A 20443-nucleotide genomic window follows, 5' to 3' on the forward strand; every position below is an offset into this window, starting at 1 on the left:
TCAAATCCCCACAGCCTTCCCACACTGCCCCAAGGCAATGGAGTCACTCCCCAGTGAGATGCCTAAAATGAGGCTGCGTACAACATCTCTATGGAAGCAAACGTCTTGACCTTTTTAATCTCCACGAGGTGTGTTCAAATACTACAGTCACAGGCAACTGTTGAAATAAATCATGAAAGCAGTATACTGTTAAGGCTCACCATTTGAAAGCAAAAGGCCAATAAAGTACAAAAGCAACAAGCCTACTTTCCTCCTGATAAAATGGAGGAGGAAAAACAGACCCAACCCTGCTGGCACACATTGCAGTCAAATTCCTTTTGACAATTTATGAACTTTTTTCTTCCTCCTGTTTAACAAAATTACTTCAGCAGTATAAAAGTTGTCAGCATAGCTATCTCAGAAGAAAGTTGCTCCATTCTTTATTGGTAAGCAGTGCACACACACACAAAACCCCACACCCACAGCAGAAAATTTAGAGCTATTCATTTAGTTTTAGCCAAGTCTCTGTGAGACTGTACCTTTTGACTATTAGCTGATGGTAAAAGTGCAACTGTCTGGTACTTAATCGCATATAAAAACTAGACCAAAAAACCCTATCAATATTAAATTTAACCTTCAAAAAAGAACACAAGTGGTATGAATGCAATTGTCTGGAAAAATGCTACTTAGCAAAACCAAAACAACTACTCCCCCACATACATGCAATATTTAAAAGAAAGAATTCAAAGCTGTAATTATGTTCACATAAACCTAAACTGCAGAGTACAAGAAGTTCAATGATACAAAATCCTGTGTTATTTGTAATGACACCATGTACCTCCTCTTGTATTTTTTTCTTGGAATCTTGGGGACCTGATGGGATGCTGTCCAGTGCCATTACCAGGGATCAGAAGGAAAATATAAAACCAATTCTTGTCATCTGTACAGAACATGAAACCTGGAGCAATGGTAAGCAAAAAACTAGTAAGGTTACTTTATGGTAAAGTATACTTTAAGCGAGGTATAGTTTGTCAGAGCAGCAGCTGGTTTTAATACAGCCATAACACAGAGTTACAAATTTCTAGGAATTAAAAAAGAACTCCAAGAGATACCTTTGGGGAACTGCATTTGGGAAGGCAGTGACCCTGTAAAAAATGACAGGGGGTTACAGCAGACACCATCTAGACGCTAAATTTCCTGCACAAACCTACAGCTAAGCAAGGAAGCATAACCTCTGGATGGATAAGAGCATTATTTTGCATAAGGCCAGGCAGGGAGGGAGAGTGTTATCTATAAAACAGTAACAACATGGGCAACATGCATTTCTGGTCTATTCACTTTGGAAAAGAAAATACCACAAGAACAGTGAAAGATTCAGAGAATACATCTTATATCAAGAGTTTAAACAGTCTGCATATTTGGCTTATCCAAGAGGATAATGGTTATCAGTGACTTACCAACAAAATGGCTACACGTCTCTACCAAAATTTACTCAGAAGATAAAGAACACATTAGCCAAAGCGAGGCCCCCAAAAAATGCTTCTGGTCAGATGAAATGGTTTCAAAGAATTCAGAATTAATCTTCTCCGCCTGACCGTACATAATTATAGTTGATTGATATGATGCGTAGTATGCTCAGAAACTCATTGACAGCAAGCTTGCTAAATGCAGTTTCTCAGAGAACCACTTTCTGTCTTATTCAGCTGACTAAAATCTTGTGCAATTCCTTTGGCATTTACATCTTTCCCACTGCAGCAGTACTATCCATTCACAAACACAGACCTCTGCATTCAGTTAATTCCAACAAGTATGGCCCTTGGAGCACAACTCTTCAGAAGCACCTGCTGCTCCCTACACACCGTTAGAATATTCAGATCAAAGTTCATTTGTCTTCAAAGTGCTCCAAGGCCCCAGTTCAGAGTATTCAAGGCTTTTGCCAGAGCTCCAGGACAGAGAGCAATCTACTGTTCTGCTGCTCTACCTGATGTTAATTGGTGCTGGAGATTCAAATTTTTGTGTGGCTAAACGAGGCATGTGAAGTGATTTCCAAGTATGGAAATGGCAGGTTTGAGAAACAAAGTTTATGGTATCCATGTCTCTCTCCACTTTTAACTGATAGCAACTTGTGTTTAACAAAAGCACTATGCATTATACTACATCCAGGTACTGTACTACATCTCTCCATGGATCAAGAGAAACAAAAATGGGACAGGTCTCCTACTGTCATTTATAGTCAAGAAAGAACATCTCTGTAAGGTAACAGCAGAAGTAATGGACTCACTATAGAAATCACTGAGTGAGAGTTCATGATCTGCTCTAGCAGGGCAGGATGAACAGACACCAGATGCTCATTCTGGGGACAGAAGCCTTTGAATGCACTTCAAAGACTATGTTTTCTAAAACTAAAGCCCATTCCTTGGGCTTTATGAAGTCCACAAGTCACCAGAGCCCTGGCTACTGTCTGGCCATCAGGAGGGTCACCAGAGAGTAGACAGAGTCCCACCCAGTGTGCTTGGCTGCCTGGGCTGCAGACAGGCACCCAGCAGGAGCACTGAGAGCTGCCTTCTCCTTAGAGACCCACCACCCCAATGGGTGGAACAGGGAGAACTCTCAGCCCCTTCAACACATCCTCTCTTCCACCTGGAGCAGGACGTTATCACCCGCACCTGGAGGTCACTCATGAACCCAGACAACACATCTTCTGTGGGAGATTAGCAAACTAGCTTTTGGTGTTCTCTGAGCTCTATCTGGGTACCTTAACTAATATTTTCCTTTAATTTAAATATCTAGGGAGGGGGGGTTAAGTTAAATTTAATCTCATATATGAATTTTGCAATTTTTCAGTCAGCCACTCCCCCAAATATTATTTTTAGACTTGTGTATTTTAAATATCTTTTAAAAACCAGCAAGCATGTCTGAAGTTGGCAGCCAACTCTGAGCTTGGAAACTGCACAACCTTGACACGGAATGGGTTTCAGAGAAAAAAGCAGAATATTTCTGTATCTCTCTACACCAGTAGCAAACTCTTAACCTCACTGCTAGAAGCCTCAACTAAAATTTTCCTTTTAACTCTATCTGGTACCCTGTCTTTAATTTAGGAAAGTTTGATATGAAGAATGGACAGTCAAGAGGGAGATGCAGAGATAAAGGAAAAGAGGAAGAGAGGGACCAAGATTCAAAAGACTGGTAATGGTGGTTGGCATTTTGGTCATCTTCCTGGAGCCAGGCTTAACAAAAGCAGAGAAGGTTTGCCATACCAAGGGTAAGAATACATGGCAGGACTTCAACATCTGAAGAACCATAATTAATCACTTCAACAGTAAGTACCATCCTCTTTTTACTGAAAGGGGAGCTGACTCAAAGACAGCCAAGGGAGTTGCCCAAAACCACAACACCAGTCATTAGCAGAGCTGCAGTTGGAAGTTTCTGGCTGGCAGCGCTATTTTCAATCACTGAAATTGGCAGCCGGTCCCAGCTGCAGAGCTGGCACCCTGTGTGCTCACCAGGGGAGGCTCACCTGCTCCCCAGTCCCCATCTCCCAGCTCCAGTCACACCACCAACACCAAGGAAGAACGAAAGGAGGGTGTGTCCATCCAGGGTGGTAGGCTTGGAGATGACCAGCATCACCCCCCACAGTCCTGCCCCAGTGAGCGCCCACCTTGAAGGGACAAGAGCTGCCCTGGCACCCTCTCTGTAGCTCAAAGCACCTGGGTCAGGAAAATAACCCTAGGGAGAAGTCTAAGCCAATGGTTCTGGCCAGGTTTAGTACCCTGCCCTGGCTCACTGGGTGGAGTGAAAGACAGGCAGCAAGCACCCCAGAGATCGCACACCTCAACCACCCCTCCCCTTTGTGCTTTACGTACTCCAAGGGGAACTTCAGATCAGTTCACTCCTCAAGCAGAAGCTGAAATGGCTCTTTCCATCTCATCCCTATAGCTTTAATGTGCATTTCACAGTACTGATTTCAGTTTCTCTTAATTGCTTAATCAAGACTGCAAAGTTACTTATATCTTAGAGAGCCAGCCAGCTCACAACAAGGATATTCCAAAGCCAAATGTAGTCCTTTTTGTAAGGGTAGTAGGAAAAGTATTAAATAGGTGAATTTTCATTCTTAATTTTTACAGAAGCAACACAATTCTTGTAACAAACCGTTTGGGAAACCCAGTGTGACAGTGATGTGGAGGGGGAAGTGAGTATCCTACATTTACACTAAAAGCAGAACCACAGAAATCTGCTTTTTGTAGCATAATTAGTCTTAATTCATATATAAAATTACATCTAGGTCTCTGTTATATTAGCTGTACTCCCTTCGTTTCTATATTCTGCCTGATACCTGCTTATACTGAGTTCTCCAGACATTCCTTCCAACTCACTTGATCCTTTGAAGATGACAGTTATCTACAAATTCAGGCACTGAAGTAATTTATTCTTTTAGAAGTGTTAAGCATTTAAAACTTGCAACATCAGATTGTGCAAATATTCAAATTTTCTGGAAGAAAAAGAAAAGGAAAAAGCATTTACCTTGATGTCTACATTTATGCATATATTCTCCCCCTACACACTCTTATCTAGAGGCTTTTCCTCATGCATGAGATTTCCCATTTTTCTCCTTGTGCTTTCCAGGTACTTTCCACATATTGTGACATACAGCTAAATAACACAAGAAAAGAAACTCAAATTACCTGTTACCATTTTATTCAAATTACCTTTCTTACTGTGAAAGTTTTCCTAAGATGGCTTCTGTAGAGACAAAAGTATTCACTGGCAATGTCAAAGGAAATTATTAAAATTCATCTAGCAGTGATGCAAGAGTTTTGTGCTGACCTGCACTAACACAAGAAGAAACCACAATTTACCAGTTTGGACAGAAGTCATTCCTGGACTATGCTTCTATTTGGTCTCATCAAAATCAAGCGTTACTCCCAGTAAACAAGACAAGCACACCCAAAATGGAAAAAAAAAAAAAACCAAACCCAAAACCCAAACAAACACTTCAATGAGTTACTGTGGTTCTGCATGTGTAAAATTGGGGGTTTCACTGCCAAGACTCATTAGAAAAGAACAACCAGAAAATATTTGCAAAACAGATTACTATTATGAAGGGCATTAACAGCTATTAATAATAGAATATACATCAACCTACTGCTTTTTAGATAGTCAATATTAATTGGCAACCTGATTTGGAACTGTTAAGAGACCTTGCAGACACCATTTGTCAGGTCTAAGCTAACAGTGTGAAAATAGGCCTGATAACAGTTACTTCCTTGTCATTTCCTTTCAAAAATGACACAATGCTGTTTCAGCGATCAAAGTAATTTTTATCTCATAAGTGTAACTCAAAAATAGATTAGGCCTTATAGAATGACTTTATATTTATGATCTGAACTATCGGGCAGACCTCATGAGAAACTGGATTTGCAATTCACAGGGGCTCTGGACTGCTCGGAAGGAAGCAAGATAAAGGCACAGGGAAAATGGGGGGGAAGGAAAAAATATTGGGTGAGAGGTCTGGCACCTATCAACATCGCTGCAAGCTTGCCAAGCCTCATAATTTCATTACTAGGCTTCAGGAATATCAAAAGAGCTATTATTAACTTTTTTTTTTATTCTACCCCGTCACATGATCAGGAGAACAGATGCCAAAAGCCAGCCACTACAAGGAAGTGACCATGGCTAGCATTGAGCAAAGATTATTTCTGCACAGAGTGGACCATCTATGGTTGCTTTAAATGGGATCTAAACCCCTTTAATTGCAATGGCAGCACGAAATGTGGGAGTGCATCAGACTGGCTTGTCCTGAAGAAGAAACAGAAGGGAATGGGTCAGGAAATATCCATGAAAACTAAGCAACCAAGGAAAAACATTGATAGGAGGCACAGTTAAGACCTGAGGGCATGTTTAGGGAAGAATCCAGATGCCTGTATGGAAGGATGAAAACCTAAATGCAAATGAGGAGAGGGAATGCAGAAAGGGATCAGGAGGTTAAAAAATTAAATAAATGAAGTAACACTGATGACATCTTTAGTAGTTAACAGTTGAAAGAATGAGTGACACCTGCAGCCTTGAGAAAGAACATGACCAGGACACACACTTCTTGCAACACAGGAGGACCAGGAGTGGGACAGTAGCATTTCTCCAGCCCAGGCTGCTGGGGAAAGGATAAACAAAGACCTTTGGAGAAAGGAGAGCAAGACACACCCACTCCTAGCTCAGAACTGAATCTTATACTGAGAAGGTATCACACAAAACAAGGACAGAATATTTCCTTTTAGAGGGGAAAGATGACAGCCAGTGGAAAGTGTGACTTCTTCATCACAGAATCTCATTTTGTTACCAGTCCAGTTGCTGGGATCCACCTTACAGTTTGCACATGCCTGGGGCTGGCAATAAAGCAGTGGTGAGAGGAGGTGTCATGGAGGTGTCAGGGCCTCAAGTTGCAGAGCTTGCTAGAAACAGAGCCTCCTCAGTGGCTGTTTTACAAGACAAGGGGAGAGTGAACTCACACTGGGAGAGATGGTACAACAGCAATCAGCTGCTGTGCTACAGGAGCTGCCCACGCTACAGCACACAGATTTGTCAATATTTACTCCACAGAAGAGAGCAGTATAAAATTACACAGAGTAATATATATACACTATATAATACGTATATAATAAATGAGAATAATGCCTTCAGGAAACACCAGCAGCTGAATGACTGAATTGTTGTCTCACCAAATTGTCCCGTCCTAATTGCTGACATACACCGACGTCCCCAGCATTGCTTTGATACCGGACAAACAGATTCTCAGTGAACTGAATCTGAACAAAGCAGCCTGAACAGGACCACTTCTACCTGTCCCATTCAACAAGAGCACAAACACGCTGGTGGCACAGTGGGCACCGCTCGGCCTCCAGCCACAGCAATGCCGCTGGCACGGCGCAAGGGGTGGTGCACAGGGGTGCCAGTGCAGTTGGGCTGGAAACTCTAAAAGGTCCTGAAAACAATTTTTATTACCCATTCTTGGAGGATAGAAGGACTGGTTGGAACATGTGCAAGTGAAGCAGCTTGTTTACATAACAATTAAGGTATGAGAGGTGCTTTGTGTAACAGTGCTGCACAGTGCAAGATCTCTCACCTGGAGATCTGTGTTTTACCAACTATACACATACAAGACCACCTTCATGTGGAGAGTAAGCCTTTAGATAAAATATTCATAACATGATCCAAGAGTGGCATGAAAGAGGGTTTGAATGGACAAAATGTCTAATACTTGCAAAAAAAAAAAAAAAAAAACAGGCAGCCACCAAGTCTTTGATTCTTGAATACACCACACAGTGCCAAGAGTCAGTCAAAGTTTTCAGTTCTTGCTTGAGCAGCCACTCTCCAAAAATAAATCCACCCTCCTTGGAAAACAAAACTTATATGAAAAAAGAACAAAAAAAACCCTAACAAACCAAAGAACTCAAGAGCGTCTACAAGAGCTAAATGTCTGAATCCAAGGAAAAAGTAATTTAGTCCTGATCCTTATACAATGGCATCATGCATTTAGCTGTTTCCATGACATTTTCCAACCAAAAGCCAAAAAGAACAATAGGGATTTTTGAGGCCTGTAAATTGTACAGAACTCAGGAAGAAGGAAGAGACAAAAATGAAACAAACAAGTGACAGAGCTGGATAGCTGCAGTGTGGATTTTACACTGAAAGACAGTGACAATCTAGGTAATACTATTTTTGTGCTTGGCTCTTTGTTGTTTGAATATGATTCTCCCAACACCTAAGAGTTTGACAGACATCTATTTCTCTCTAATAGTGGAAACCTCTGAAGTAGAAACTGTAAGGAAAGAAGTATCCACCTAAACACTACCTTTTAAAAACGCTATTAGAAGATTTTAAAAGATCGGCAAATTTGCAGTTTCCTTCAGCACATTAGGGACAGCAAATATTAATTTCAAACTCAAATCTAGAGCATTTCTACTCATATGTACTCTGCTCTAGTAAAAACCAGTCCAAATTTGAAAATACTGCAACAAGAAAAACAAGTTCTAAAGTGTAGAACTTAAAACAGTTCAAAGATCTTTTAAACTTTTAAATATCTGGGCTGGGGATATGGGGAGAAGCAATATCTCAAATCGAAAGAAAAACTTCTCTACATCCTTTGTTACTTGAAAAAAAAAAAGCTCTAAAATAATAGCATGACTATTTGCTAACCACTATATCTGCAAGGGCATCGCTTTTTGTCTTCTGGCCTTTGTACATCAGTTCACCAGGAGAAAGAACTGGTCAGAAGCTGTATAGAACAGAGATGGCTTCTGTTTAGAGGCAGATTTAACTTACAAATAATTATCAAAATTATTTGGAGGGTTCTGCCAGGGAAAAAAAATATCCTCAACCCAGAAAACCATCCACTGTAATAGCTTTGTGTAGGAACATGTTTATCTTACCCTCTCTCTTACCTTATCAGACACATCTCCTCGTCCTATTCAAAATACAGCAAATCATGAAATTCCATCTGCAACAAAAGGAAAAGCCCATTAATACCTCCTGATAACCTTACAACAGAAGTCTAATAAGCAGTTCAAGAAAAAAATAAGTTAAACTTCTCCTGCCATTCCAGTATAATCTACACCCCAGGCAAGTCGCCCTCCCATTTGTGGCAACCTGGGAAGCATGGATAATAAAGGTATTAAAGATGTTGCAACATGTCCCTTAAGAAACGCGCTCTTCCTCCTTTGGCAGGGCTAACAGAGGTGGCCAAAGCATGCAGGTTGTCCTGCAGAGTCATAAGTAAGTCTGCAGCATCCTCTCATTAAATTAAATGAGCATCAAATTACATAATGTGAACAGCTGTAAAATGAGACCAACGGTAATGGCTAGAAATAATCCCAGTGGTGTTATACATTGTGGAGACAATTTTCCATCAGACTATCAAACCTGGGTAAGCAGCACTTTTTATCTCCAGGCCAAGAAACTGTCAGCATGCGGCTTCTCTCAAAAAACAGTAAAGCATGCAAGAAACGGACAGAACAAAACTCTCATGCTCAAGTTTAAATGTGTACCCCAAACAAGTACATTTAATTTCCTTACTCCTTTACAGACCAATCTTTCAAAGCAACCAAGGATTTTTTATAATATAGGTAAACATGATACAGTCTGGCCTACTTGGGGTCAGATGAAAGAATACCACACACCTAACCAACAAATTTGCAACCTTAAAATTATTTTGTCAATATAATTTACAGTCTGGATAGACTCAGGCTTGAACAAACACTTTGCCACGGCACTATGAAGAAGAGACGACATGACCTGCAATCCAGCCAGTCCATGAGTCACTAGGGCAGAAGAAAGACCTCCCATCTGGCAATCTGAAAAACTCTAAGAGTTTGCCTAGAGTGAGAAGTGTGAATGAAAGACCTAAAAAACCAAAGAAGCCAATCCCTTCACATTCTTCTAGCCCTTCCAGTGTCCTTCCCATGAAGTCCAGAAGCCTGTTAGTCCAGTGCCAGAGTGGAAAAGGTCAGAAATGTGCAATGGTCAAATGGCACACAAGAGAATACTATTAAAAAACTAAACAAACAATGCTTAATTTTTCAATCCAGTTATCTGGGGGAAGATACAGCGGGAATTAAAGCATTTGAAGCAAAGAGCTTTCATGTTTGCTGTAGTGATGCTACTAAAGGTATCTCTGTGCCTAAAGTAAAAAAACAGGTGCACCCTCACTTGGTTTTTTTTCAACACCAAGCAGCTGCAGCCATGATGTCAACAGACCCCAGCAGGAACCCACAGGGGCTCAGTGCTACAGAGAGGTGACATCCTTCACCACACTGCACTGCCATTTCCCCACCAGCAAAATGGGGATGGTGGCATGTGGGTCCCCAGCCAGCATCCATATTGCCACCTCTGGGCTGTCTCCTTTTTCCGCTAAGTGCTAAAAAAATAAACCTTTCATCCTGTAAATACCATTTTCTCAGATTATACTGATAATTATTAATTTTTTGGCATTACCAGAATAACATGACAACTCAATTATACCAGTACAGGGTTTGTTTTTAAAAAAAAAATTGGTTAGTTTTTTTGTTTTTTCCTTAGGAAGAAGAGATCTTCCATCCACATTACAGAAAGAATGAATAAAGAGAGCCACTGACCAAGAGCCCACTTCAGTATCCCTAACCTCCTATTCCCCTGCCAACCCAGTAAAATTCCTCAGAGTACAATCTCTTCCTGGCTATTTTCAGAGCAACTGTAGCAATCATACAAGAACAATGGGGAAGTTTGTTTTACCCAAAGAGTAAATGTTTTGCAGCTTCCAATGTAAATATTTTAATTAATGGACTTCTTTTTTAACTCTTTACTGCCTTACTTGTGTTCACATTCACACAGAGCCATCAGGACAGAAGCAGCACTCGACTGCTGTAATACAGAGGAGAAGAGAATACAACATAGAAAAGCGACATGCTGACTTCAGAAAAAGCACCTTCATAACCAAATCAAAATTCAGTGGGCATTTGCTGGGGGACATCTGTTATAAGAATTTAAGAGAAGCAAGTCTGCTCTTGCTCTGTGTCCAGCCAAGGGCTCATATTAGTTCCCACTGAGACTGTGGGCCTATTTTCATAGGCAGCTTGTAGAAAACCACAATGCAATGTATTTTTGAAAAAACATTATGCCAAATGACCAGGCTACAAGGAAAACGTTATTTTTCTTTCTGTATCAAAAATCAATATGGTGGCTCTTAACCGCTCATCACTGAGCATCCACTTCACAGAAATGCTCAAATCTCCTCTTAATAATCCACAAACCAAGTGTTGCAGACTGTCGGCAGGATGGGACTCAGATTCACTCTCTCTAGGCCAGACTGTTTTGATACTACAGAAAGTGGCATCCTGCACATGCTCCTCGATGGCTTCTGGATCCAGGAGCACCCCAGGTACAGGCAGCTCTTTCTCTCTGAACAGTGAGAAGAAACTATCTTCCTCCACTGCCCCCAGATACCAGGATAAAGTTTGGATGCACTATCAGCAGATGGCTGGCATTCAAGATTTTTTGAAGTTTTCTTTTTCAAATGAAGTAGGACACAGATGGTGACGTTCCTGCTTTCCCAAAGCCTGGAACATGAACATAGACCTGTCTGAGCTGGGAAGCTCAAACCCATAGTACGTTTCTGGAGAGCTGCACAAATTACTGCACGGACCAGTTTAGCCTAAAGCAGTCCCACACGTGGCAGTATTTCCCTCTCCCTGCTTTTATCTGAATGGGAGGTTTTGTTCTTCTTGTACTGACCTCACCACACTCGCTGCCTGTTAGCAACATCCTTTCAGAAGTTCAAACAAGCTCTGTAGAAATAAATTCCCTGCCACTGTAAGCAATACACATGCATACCCAAGGTAAAATCCTCACTGTACCTTTCAAAAAATTACCACATTTGTACTCTTCCACCACCTTATGCAAGGTGCTGGTTACCCACCCGTAAGGCTCCCTAGAGTTCTCACAGCTGCTGTCCATACTGGCAGCTCCATCACCTCCAAGCCAGTGGCAGTGGCTCTTGGCTCATCACATCCCACTAGGCAGTGGCTAGCACGGGAAATGATGGGAAGGGGCCCACTGCCCTCTCTCCTGCAGGAACTACTAACTGAAGAAGGAGCAAGACTTCTCAACTCCATTTCATCGAGGACAAACCTTTCACAGGGTTAATGAGTAAATGCTGATATCAACCACTCCCCATTTAGGATGGGGAACAGCAGGAGAAAGAATACCTAGCTCTTATTTGAGAGGAGCAAATTTGGCAGCAGCAGGAGATGCTGGGGACAAGGAGGCCACTGCTGTTCCTGCACAGGCAGGCTGGTGTCATGCAGAAGGAAGCAGGAGCAAACAGATACACCACTCCTCATGGAGCACCCACCATGGTACCTGACTCCTAGGTAGGGTAAATGGGCACCAAAGGACAATGGCAGAGAGAGCTCGCCTTGCAGCAAGGTCATTCAGAAAGATGTGTTTGCAAAACCCTTCCTTGTCCCTCACGATGCCACAAAGTGAAAGTAAAACTCCTCATCTTACATTTGAGCGTTATCAGCCATTGCTACATACTGATAACTGTAGACGTTTATACAGTATCAACTTCAGCTTCTACATCAGAAAAAACTTGCCTTAAAAATCCCCAAAAAATAAACAAACACCTCCCATAATTTCTTTCCCCATACTCCCCATCAGATTTTCTGGCTATACATACAACACTAAAACAGAGAGTAAAGATCAAAGAAGAAAGTATCTCTGCTTGGAATAGACTTCTCAAAGTGTATCAAAACACACTTTTCACGGAAGACCCTAGTGAGGAGGCAGACTTTCCATGAAGCCCTCAATGTGCACAGACTCTGGAAAAGGAGATCTCTGAGCAAGCAAGCAACCTATGGCTTATGCCAGTCCTTCCATCTTCCTCTCTGACCTCTTTTAGGGAAACACTGCATTTGACTTCCTCATATGCCTATTTAATCAGCAATGTGAAACTTGCACAACCTTACCGGTGTCTCTGTGGTCTTCCCATCAGGGCAATGAGTAGAAACACACCCCAAAGGAGCAGAACATTCATAAGTCTCCCATGCCCACGGGATGGAAAAGCGAGTGGGGAGAGAACAGATGAATGTTAATCTCTCCTCCTTGCCGCCAGCAGCAGTCTGTACTCTCCCACGCAGACAAAGAGGGAGGCTGTACAATTTGTTGAGGCCAAACTGTCTGGAAAAATGCAAGGAGAGAAAACTGACGGCAAATTCTCTTCTCTATCTCTTCTTGTACTGTAGGGAAAGTGAAAGTCAGTCATAGAGTTGCTGGTAGAACATGAGACCACAGGGTCTTTAAGGGGCTGCTTTTATGCAAACCACAGTGCTGGGCTATTCAGGACTCTATCAGTTCAACATATTTGCTGCCTAAAATATTCTGCTCACACACTGCTTGCACTCTGACTTCTTATGGGAAATACTTTCATTGGCAGATTAAGCTTTTTGTCTGATCATAAGAACACAAAAAGGACCTGATACCACTTCATTACAGATGTTAATTCACAAATGTAGGACTTCTCTCTAGCCTACATGACTCCAAACACCTACTTCCTAACCACGAGTAGGTAGTCAATAAGCACATGAAATACTGAGCTTGGAGCAAGTGCCACCACAGACACTTCTTTAACTGATCTGTGCCTCAAAGGTGCCTGTCAGCACACAGGGCTGTACATGTGCCAAACAAGAGCATGGGGGAGAAGCTCCAAGCAGGAAACAGAAGCTTGTCTTAGATTAGCACAGCTCACTCAAGTGTAGTGCTATGCTCAGATTTGGTTTTGATTTGCAAACCTTGCTGTCATTGACTAAGAGGATGTTTCAAGTTTTGTTAAACTAGCCAAAAAACAAAAGCCAGAAAGCTGAAACAAACACACAAACAAAATTAGCCTGGCAGCAGTAGGTACCTTTAAAAACTATGCAAGATGCATGTTTCTCAAACCCCGTTTTACAGCTTGCTTTTCCATCTCCCCTTCCAACTGAAGGCAGCATCTTGGATGGGCACCTCCCAGATCTCCAGCAAAACATATTCAAAAAGCAGAGAAAGCAAAAGGAGAGTCTCTCTGCTGCAGCAGTTTGAGACATCATCAGTCACCTTTGATCTTTATTGAGAATCCCTCCCAATCAACCCCAAATCCATAATACAAATGTGTTGCCTGTTGAGGTATCTTAGAAATAAGCCAAGCCCAAGACAAACTTGGCTCCAAGGAAATTTCAAATGGTACTCTGGTGAGCTGGTGGCATGTTTCCAGTTCTCACTGGTAATTCCAGAATTAAGAGTCCTGGAGTCACCATATTGCCTGAAGACAGTAGATCCTACCCTCAAATGCATGTGCCAGCATTGCAGACGTGGTTTTGATGAATACCTGTCCAGCAAGAACCACTCCAGAGAAACCACTTGCTTATTGTAGCTCACAATAATCACAGTAGCAGAGACATACTGCAACCAGTATCTTGATCAACGGCAAGGAGAAAGTCCTTTGGGTAATCTAGAGAAGGAATCTGAACCTTAAAGGGAAAACTTTAGTGAAGAACGAGGGGGAAAAAAAAACCCCTATTTAATGTTAGCATTTATTAATGCTTAGCCTTCAACTATGGATAAACAGAGAAGAATCTCTCTGCCTATGCACATATTTAAAAGACTGTTTACACGTGAAGTCCAAAAGGATGTCCTCATTTTATAAATAATTTGATCTGATGACTACATCAGAAAAAAGTGCAACTTAAGGCTACATACAGAGGCAAAACACTTGGTTACTAATGTCTAAATATGGGGTGGGGCAAAGACTAAACATCAGAGTCACTAAAACTCAGAAAATGGTTTATAGTTGAAGCTAAGTGCATAACATAGTGCACATTCAACGTACACCAAACTGAAACTGTCCTTAAACCTTTGAAGCTGTATTTGCCAGTAAGTCATTTAAGTATTCAGTATGAGAGTCTCCTAAATGCAAACACTTCCTCTGCTACCTACACCTGACCACATAAGCCATCCAGCAATGCCTTACTCCTCATACAGCACACTTGTGGAGTCACAGGATCAGGTAACACACAGCATCAGGAGAAACTGAGACTTCTCACGCACAGAAATGAGGAGACAAAGTCCTCAAAAGATTTACTGTCTGAACTCAAAGCCTGTGGTTTTGTTTTCCTTTGCCACATGCTCCTGTATGTGCACATAGATGGCTGTAGTTACACATGTGTGCAATCAGCTTAAGATCAATCACTCTGCATGTCAGTTCAGTGGGGGAAACAATGCACACAATAAACTCTGTATTACCCTATGAAGAAATACTACAGCCAGGTAAATCTTCCTCTTCAGTTTAGCTGAATGCACAAACTTAGTTTTTAGTTTTTTTTCTCAGCTGAGAACCTATAAACAGCACTGTAAGAATATTGTCAGCAGTCTCCAAAGAGGATCGAAGTATTTGCTACCCCAAATTTTTTACAGACTTCCTAAACTGAAAAAAGAAAGATTTTTTTAATGTTCTTTATTTACTGCTGCAAGCCATAATGCCAGGTCATATGCCACATAAATTGCCTCTTACTTTAAACTCAGTGTATGCCCTTGTGCAATCAAGAGGCAAGGAATAGAGGATTTAAAAAAAGGCAGCACACATGTAATTTTGGTGGAGCTAAATTTTCTATAACTACTGATACTGTATACAAAGTATCTGATATTCTTTATCAGTAAGGAATATCTCACAATGAAGTACATTTCTGTGATTTTAAGAAAAACTACATTTCTGACCAAGGAGCAATGAGGACTGCAAGCATTTAACTTGAAATCAGCAACCACACGTGCTAAGAAAGGCCTGCCAGGATGTGATCCTTAATTATGACTTCATCCTGCAAAGCTCCCTTGAAAAAGTATCAGCTGAGACATCTTGCCCAAAGCAGCTTCTACAGAGCACAGCCCAACCAAAGAGAAGACCAAGGGTGCCAAAAATAACAAGTTTTCCCCACAAGTAATGAGGTATCCCTTATAATTCAACCCTATAAAACCAGATTTGTCATCTTCTAAATTAGGTTGCAGCAATATTTCACTGCACCATAAATCTTCCTTATACCCTAGTAAAGATGCCTAATAATTTAATATGCTATAATTTTTTTTTAATCTGGAATGTATCAAAAATTACCTGAAATAGGCATCTCTTTTACAGTCCATTTTCCACATACATACAGATTCCAAAATGTAACTGGTTTATATTTTTTTGCAAGGAAAATCGTTTGCAAAATGCATTTACATGTAGACTACCAAAGGTTGTAATTATCTCTCTTGGGCTTCTTAGGTAGGTCAGTGAGCATCCTACAAAGGCTTCTATATTATCCATGATATTCATTCAGCATCATTTTCAAAAGCAGTACAACCTCCTTAAAGAATCACACCAACAAGTACAATTTTTAGAAGAAAAAGTGGGTTTCCAGAGTCAGAAACTTTCAGAACTTTTTTTCTTTACTTTTTGTTAAAAGTTTCACAGCCTTTTTTTTTCCTGAAACATATTACTTCAAAAGAATGCTGAATTCCAACTGCCTCATGTACTTCTATTTCAGTGGATAACATGCACCTCACATAATGACTTCAAATAAAAAGAAATAAAAGCAGAAGATATTTAAAGGGGGAGCGTGAGATACTGCCAGTACTTGTTATAAAAATTTCTAATTCCCATTCCCTCCCAACTAATCAGGTCTGTAATAAAAGAAACACTATTTCAAAGCAGTTGCCATGCCTGTAAATGCCAGCACTGTAAAAAGTTAAGAATATGATCACATCGAGTGCTATGAAAAATACACATTTTTCCTCATGAAATAGATACGATGAAAACACCTCTAGAACTTTAAGACTGCTCAAAGTTTGAAAAAACAGTGATGTCATTATTTTCCTTCTGCTTCTGAGAAGTTTACATCCTTACTTCCTGCTGCCTCGCTTTACTTTTCTTAACCCAAGAAACACAGGACAGGCACCACAGCGCTGCAGCGCTGGGATCTCTGGAGGAAGTCAGGACAAGTCTATTTTACATCTCACCAAGCCTCCCCTAACAGCAATTCAATAAAAGTTGCACTTCCAGAAGCTAAAATAAAAGGTGAACTGTCCTCTTATTTGCTATGTCTCTATGAGTACACAGTCCAGCTTTTCTTTCCTTTACCCTGTTCAGTCAAGGGTCACAAGCAGTGTATGGAGAAGCTAATTTGTGGTCCTGATCTGCAAAAGCCCATGAGGAAAAGGCCCCAGAAAGCAGCTAAATGGGGTATGCAGCAATGAAGACGTGTTGCACTACTCTGCTTATCGCATGATTGCACTCCCTGGCGTGGAGCCTTGATACAGGGCTTAAGTCAAGATAGTGAGTGTCACAACCATTTCACAGCTTGCTGTCAGATCATAGAGACAATTTTAAAGACAGAAGAAATACAGGAAAAAAGTGGGTTTTTTTTTTTAAACTTCAAATGTTTTACACTGGGACAAGGCATTAACAAAAATGTTATTTTAAGCAACTGACTGACTCATTTTTTGCTAAAATTAAAATTTATCAACCAATTCCTAAAGAGCCAGGCAATCTAAAAGCAGTTCCCTGCAAAAAAAGCTGTGTTCATACTATTCAAGGAACTTCCTAACCTTGATTTTTAGGCTAACATACATCCAACCTTGATATTTCTTGATTTCTCTCTTGATTTCCACACTGAAACAGCGAGAACTTTATTTTCCCCTTTACTTCATTTACCAAACTTCTGAGTTTTCTGTGCTGCACATTTCCCTCAAGGGTGCTCAGGCTGGGGTGCCCCTGGAGAGTGAAGGCTGTCTGGTGGGCTTCTCAGAAGCTGGGGCAGGGGGGAGGTTGTATTTTCCTTTTTCAAAAGCTGGGACTAAGACTAGTAATAGGAAACTGCTTAGTTAACCATTTCTCCCAGCATTCCCAGGAAACTGTCTGTCTGAAAAAGATATCTTTTAATTAAAACCAAAACAAAACAGCCCCTCATTAACCAGTTCGTCTAAGATTAATGCCCAGCTAGTTTTGCCACAGTTTTTAAGAACTGGGGTGGCTCTTCCAGCCAAGGAGAAAGTGAGGCCAGACTCTGAGAGCTGTTGGGCTGATACTGATCTGCAAAAACTCCATGAAGCCCAGCAAAATTATTCTCCATTTATTTATAGCTCCAACAATAAATGCAAAATCTGGTAAAAAATGGTTTTCAGCTACTGAAACTGTACAAGCCATAAAAATCTCCTTCTAGGCAACTTCTGATATTTGAATTGCTCAAATAAAGAAAGGAGCCATCTCAATACCTGTTTTTCCAAATTTGCTTCCCCAGGCATCTCAGTTAATTCAGTGCATCTACATTTAAATTTACCTCTGTTATTCTATTCTGAGCTTTGTATTTTACAACATCTGTAGTTGTTTATATACATGAAATGTATATTAGAATTTGTTTATTTTTAAACAAGTGGCCGTAGAAGTAATACTAATATCTGACCTTGCATTACCAACTCACCAATACTCCAAGCAAGAATTTTTATTCACTTAGCACTCTCTTTAAAACACACACACATATTCCAAAGGAAAAACACACAAGAAAATACAAAATCTTCTCCTTAAGAGTAATATTTACTTACTAAGAAAAGTTATTTCCCTTAACTGGAACATTTTTATGGCTGGGAAAACAATTCATAAAGAATTTACTACATTCACATGCTTGTACATCTATTAGTTAAAATATTTCCCAAGGAAGTTTAACTAGCAGTTATGTCTAACATGCACGGTACTTAAATACTGCTATCCACAAAATACCACAAACAAAAGTATTTGTATAAACAACAGACGAAAGATAATCTGTTTATCACACAGGTTGATTACCTCACCAATCATATTCGGCTTTTATGGCATTACAAGTGACAGTATAAATCTTTAACAACCACAGCTTTGATTAGTCTTTGTACCTTACAGACTTTGCATCTACTACTTCCAATGCACTTAGTCTTGATTTTGAAATCAAGGTACACAATTAAATTATTCAAATTCTCAACACTTACTAATCCTGTCTTCCACTGACCAGAAATACCCAAAACCAACCAATCTCCAGCACCTCTTCCCAGAAGTACGCTTTCTAGGTTTTCATATACAACAAAAGCTGGACCTTGGCACAACTTTGATAACTGCATTTTCGAATTTGAAGCCGGGAAATTAGTCATGGTAGGGCAGCATCTCCAGGGGACAGTTTGGGTGGCCACCAGCAAGATGCGTGTGGAAGGCTGTGTGAGAGGGCAAGATTGGTATCTACCACTTCCTCCCTCTGCCATAAACATTAGAAAAGCTGAAAGACTCCTCCCTCACTTACTGTGGGCTCAACCCCAAGCACAAGGGAGGGCCAGCACAGGTATTCCTACATCATCTTGAGAAAGGCTAAGATCAACAGACCTGGTGGGGAAAACTCCTTGAAGCCAAACACATGTGATTGTGCCAGTTTGGTTAAATAGTCACTTAAGTGTCTCAAGAGAGCTGCACTTAGGACAATCAGACCTCAGCCACACTTGCAGGAGGACAATCCTTGCCAGTCACCAGCAGCTACACGACAGCTGTTTGACTTAGCAAGGTCATCACAACATCCTATAACACAGCACACTCCTCACTATGGCAAACCCACAAAAATGGCTTCACACCACCCCCCTCCCCCACCCCCAGTGGGGAAAGTAGGGCACTGCCACGCCTCAAATAGGACTCAGGAAATATAATAGGAAATATAATAGGAAATCTTGCTAGGTGGACTGGGGGCTTTCTTTAGGAGCTGGCTGAGCCCCAACCCCAGCACAAAGGCTACGACCAGATGCCAGTGTATGACCAGACTCACCCCAACGGAGCTGGCTAAAAGCAGTGCTCTTCCCAAGGAAATTTTAGAAGCAGAAGCAATCCAATCCAACAGATTTAACCTGTTACACGACGTGTGTGCCAGCTGCTCACAGCCAGCTCAGCCTCACCTTGCAGGCCCATTCTCCTCAAGAACAGCACCGACAACCACCATCGCTCCATCAAGATTTTTTTACTAGGATCTGCAAAAGGTCCATGGTGCAAGCAAGGAGACAAACATCCTGCTAGACTGAGGATATGTCCACCACTGGAAGGAAGGGGAAAAATGGAAACCGGTGGCCTTAACTGCACATGTTCAAAGCTTAATGACTGGCTGCTCTGCCTACAGAAACACAGTCAGGGAGTCAGAGCCACAACAGCTCTGTGAGCATGGCACAGTAAGAGGAGAAGAACCTCATTTCTTTTCAAGGACATCATACTTCCTAAATGATCTCCGTGAGCCTCCACACCACTGCAGCACCCTGAGCTCACAAATGCCTTCCAAAGGCTGCAGCTTAACTTGAACTTAACACAGCTTTGGGCTGTGTTGCCTCTCTTCCCACACCCCTCAGTAGACTCTCCTCCTTACATCACAGTGTTTGGCGCAGGTATGGGCACAGCAGCACTGCCCAGCACCAAGAGGTGAGGGAGCCAACATGCCTGAGCAAGCTCAGGGGGAGGAAGGAGGAAAGTTGAAGAGCAGAGAAGAGCAGAAGAGAAGAGCAGAAGAGAAGAGCAGAAGAGAAGAGCAGAAGAGAAGAGATTCCTCCAACAGAAGAGCAGAGTTGGGATGCCAACCTTAGCTGGCAGCAAACAAAATTTGGCTAAACCTAACTAACCCACCTGCAATCCCAGTTTCAGTGGAGTGCTGACTTCAGACTTCATAGGAAACTAAATGATGATGTTCTGCTTTATCCTCATTAACATAAATTGCTTATTTTTTTCAAAAGCAGACATGGTACCTATCACTTCTGCTCAGGGCTGTATAACACAACTAGATGCTTTCCTTTTTCACACTGAGAAGCACCTTACAAAAAAGATTTTAGCTATCTGTACTTAGAAAAGTAAGCTTTAGTAGTTTCCCTTTAGTATCTCTACCACAGAAAA

General features: G+C 41.3%; 1 protein-coding gene across 6 annotated transcripts in view; it reads right to left on the reverse strand.

The window, feature by feature from the left end:
- The window catches only part of TRERF1 (transcriptional regulating factor 1), a 101086-nt gene that overhangs the window by 64160 nt on the left and 16483 nt on the right, over window positions 1-20443 (reverse strand). For all 6 annotated transcript variants that reach the window (XM_068185807.1, XM_068185801.1, XM_068185805.1 and 3 more), the window contains exon 2: window positions 8415-8470. The gene's annotated coding sequence lies outside the window, so the exon portion shown is untranslated. The remainder of the gene's footprint in view (window positions 1-8414; window positions 8471-20443) is intronic.

This window comes from Anomalospiza imberbis, chromosome 3 (assembly GCF_031753505.1).
Source record: "Anomalospiza imberbis isolate Cuckoo-Finch-1a 21T00152 chromosome 3, ASM3175350v1, whole genome shotgun sequence".
Taxonomy (NCBI): Eukaryota; Metazoa; Chordata; class Aves; order Passeriformes; family Viduidae; genus Anomalospiza; species Anomalospiza imberbis.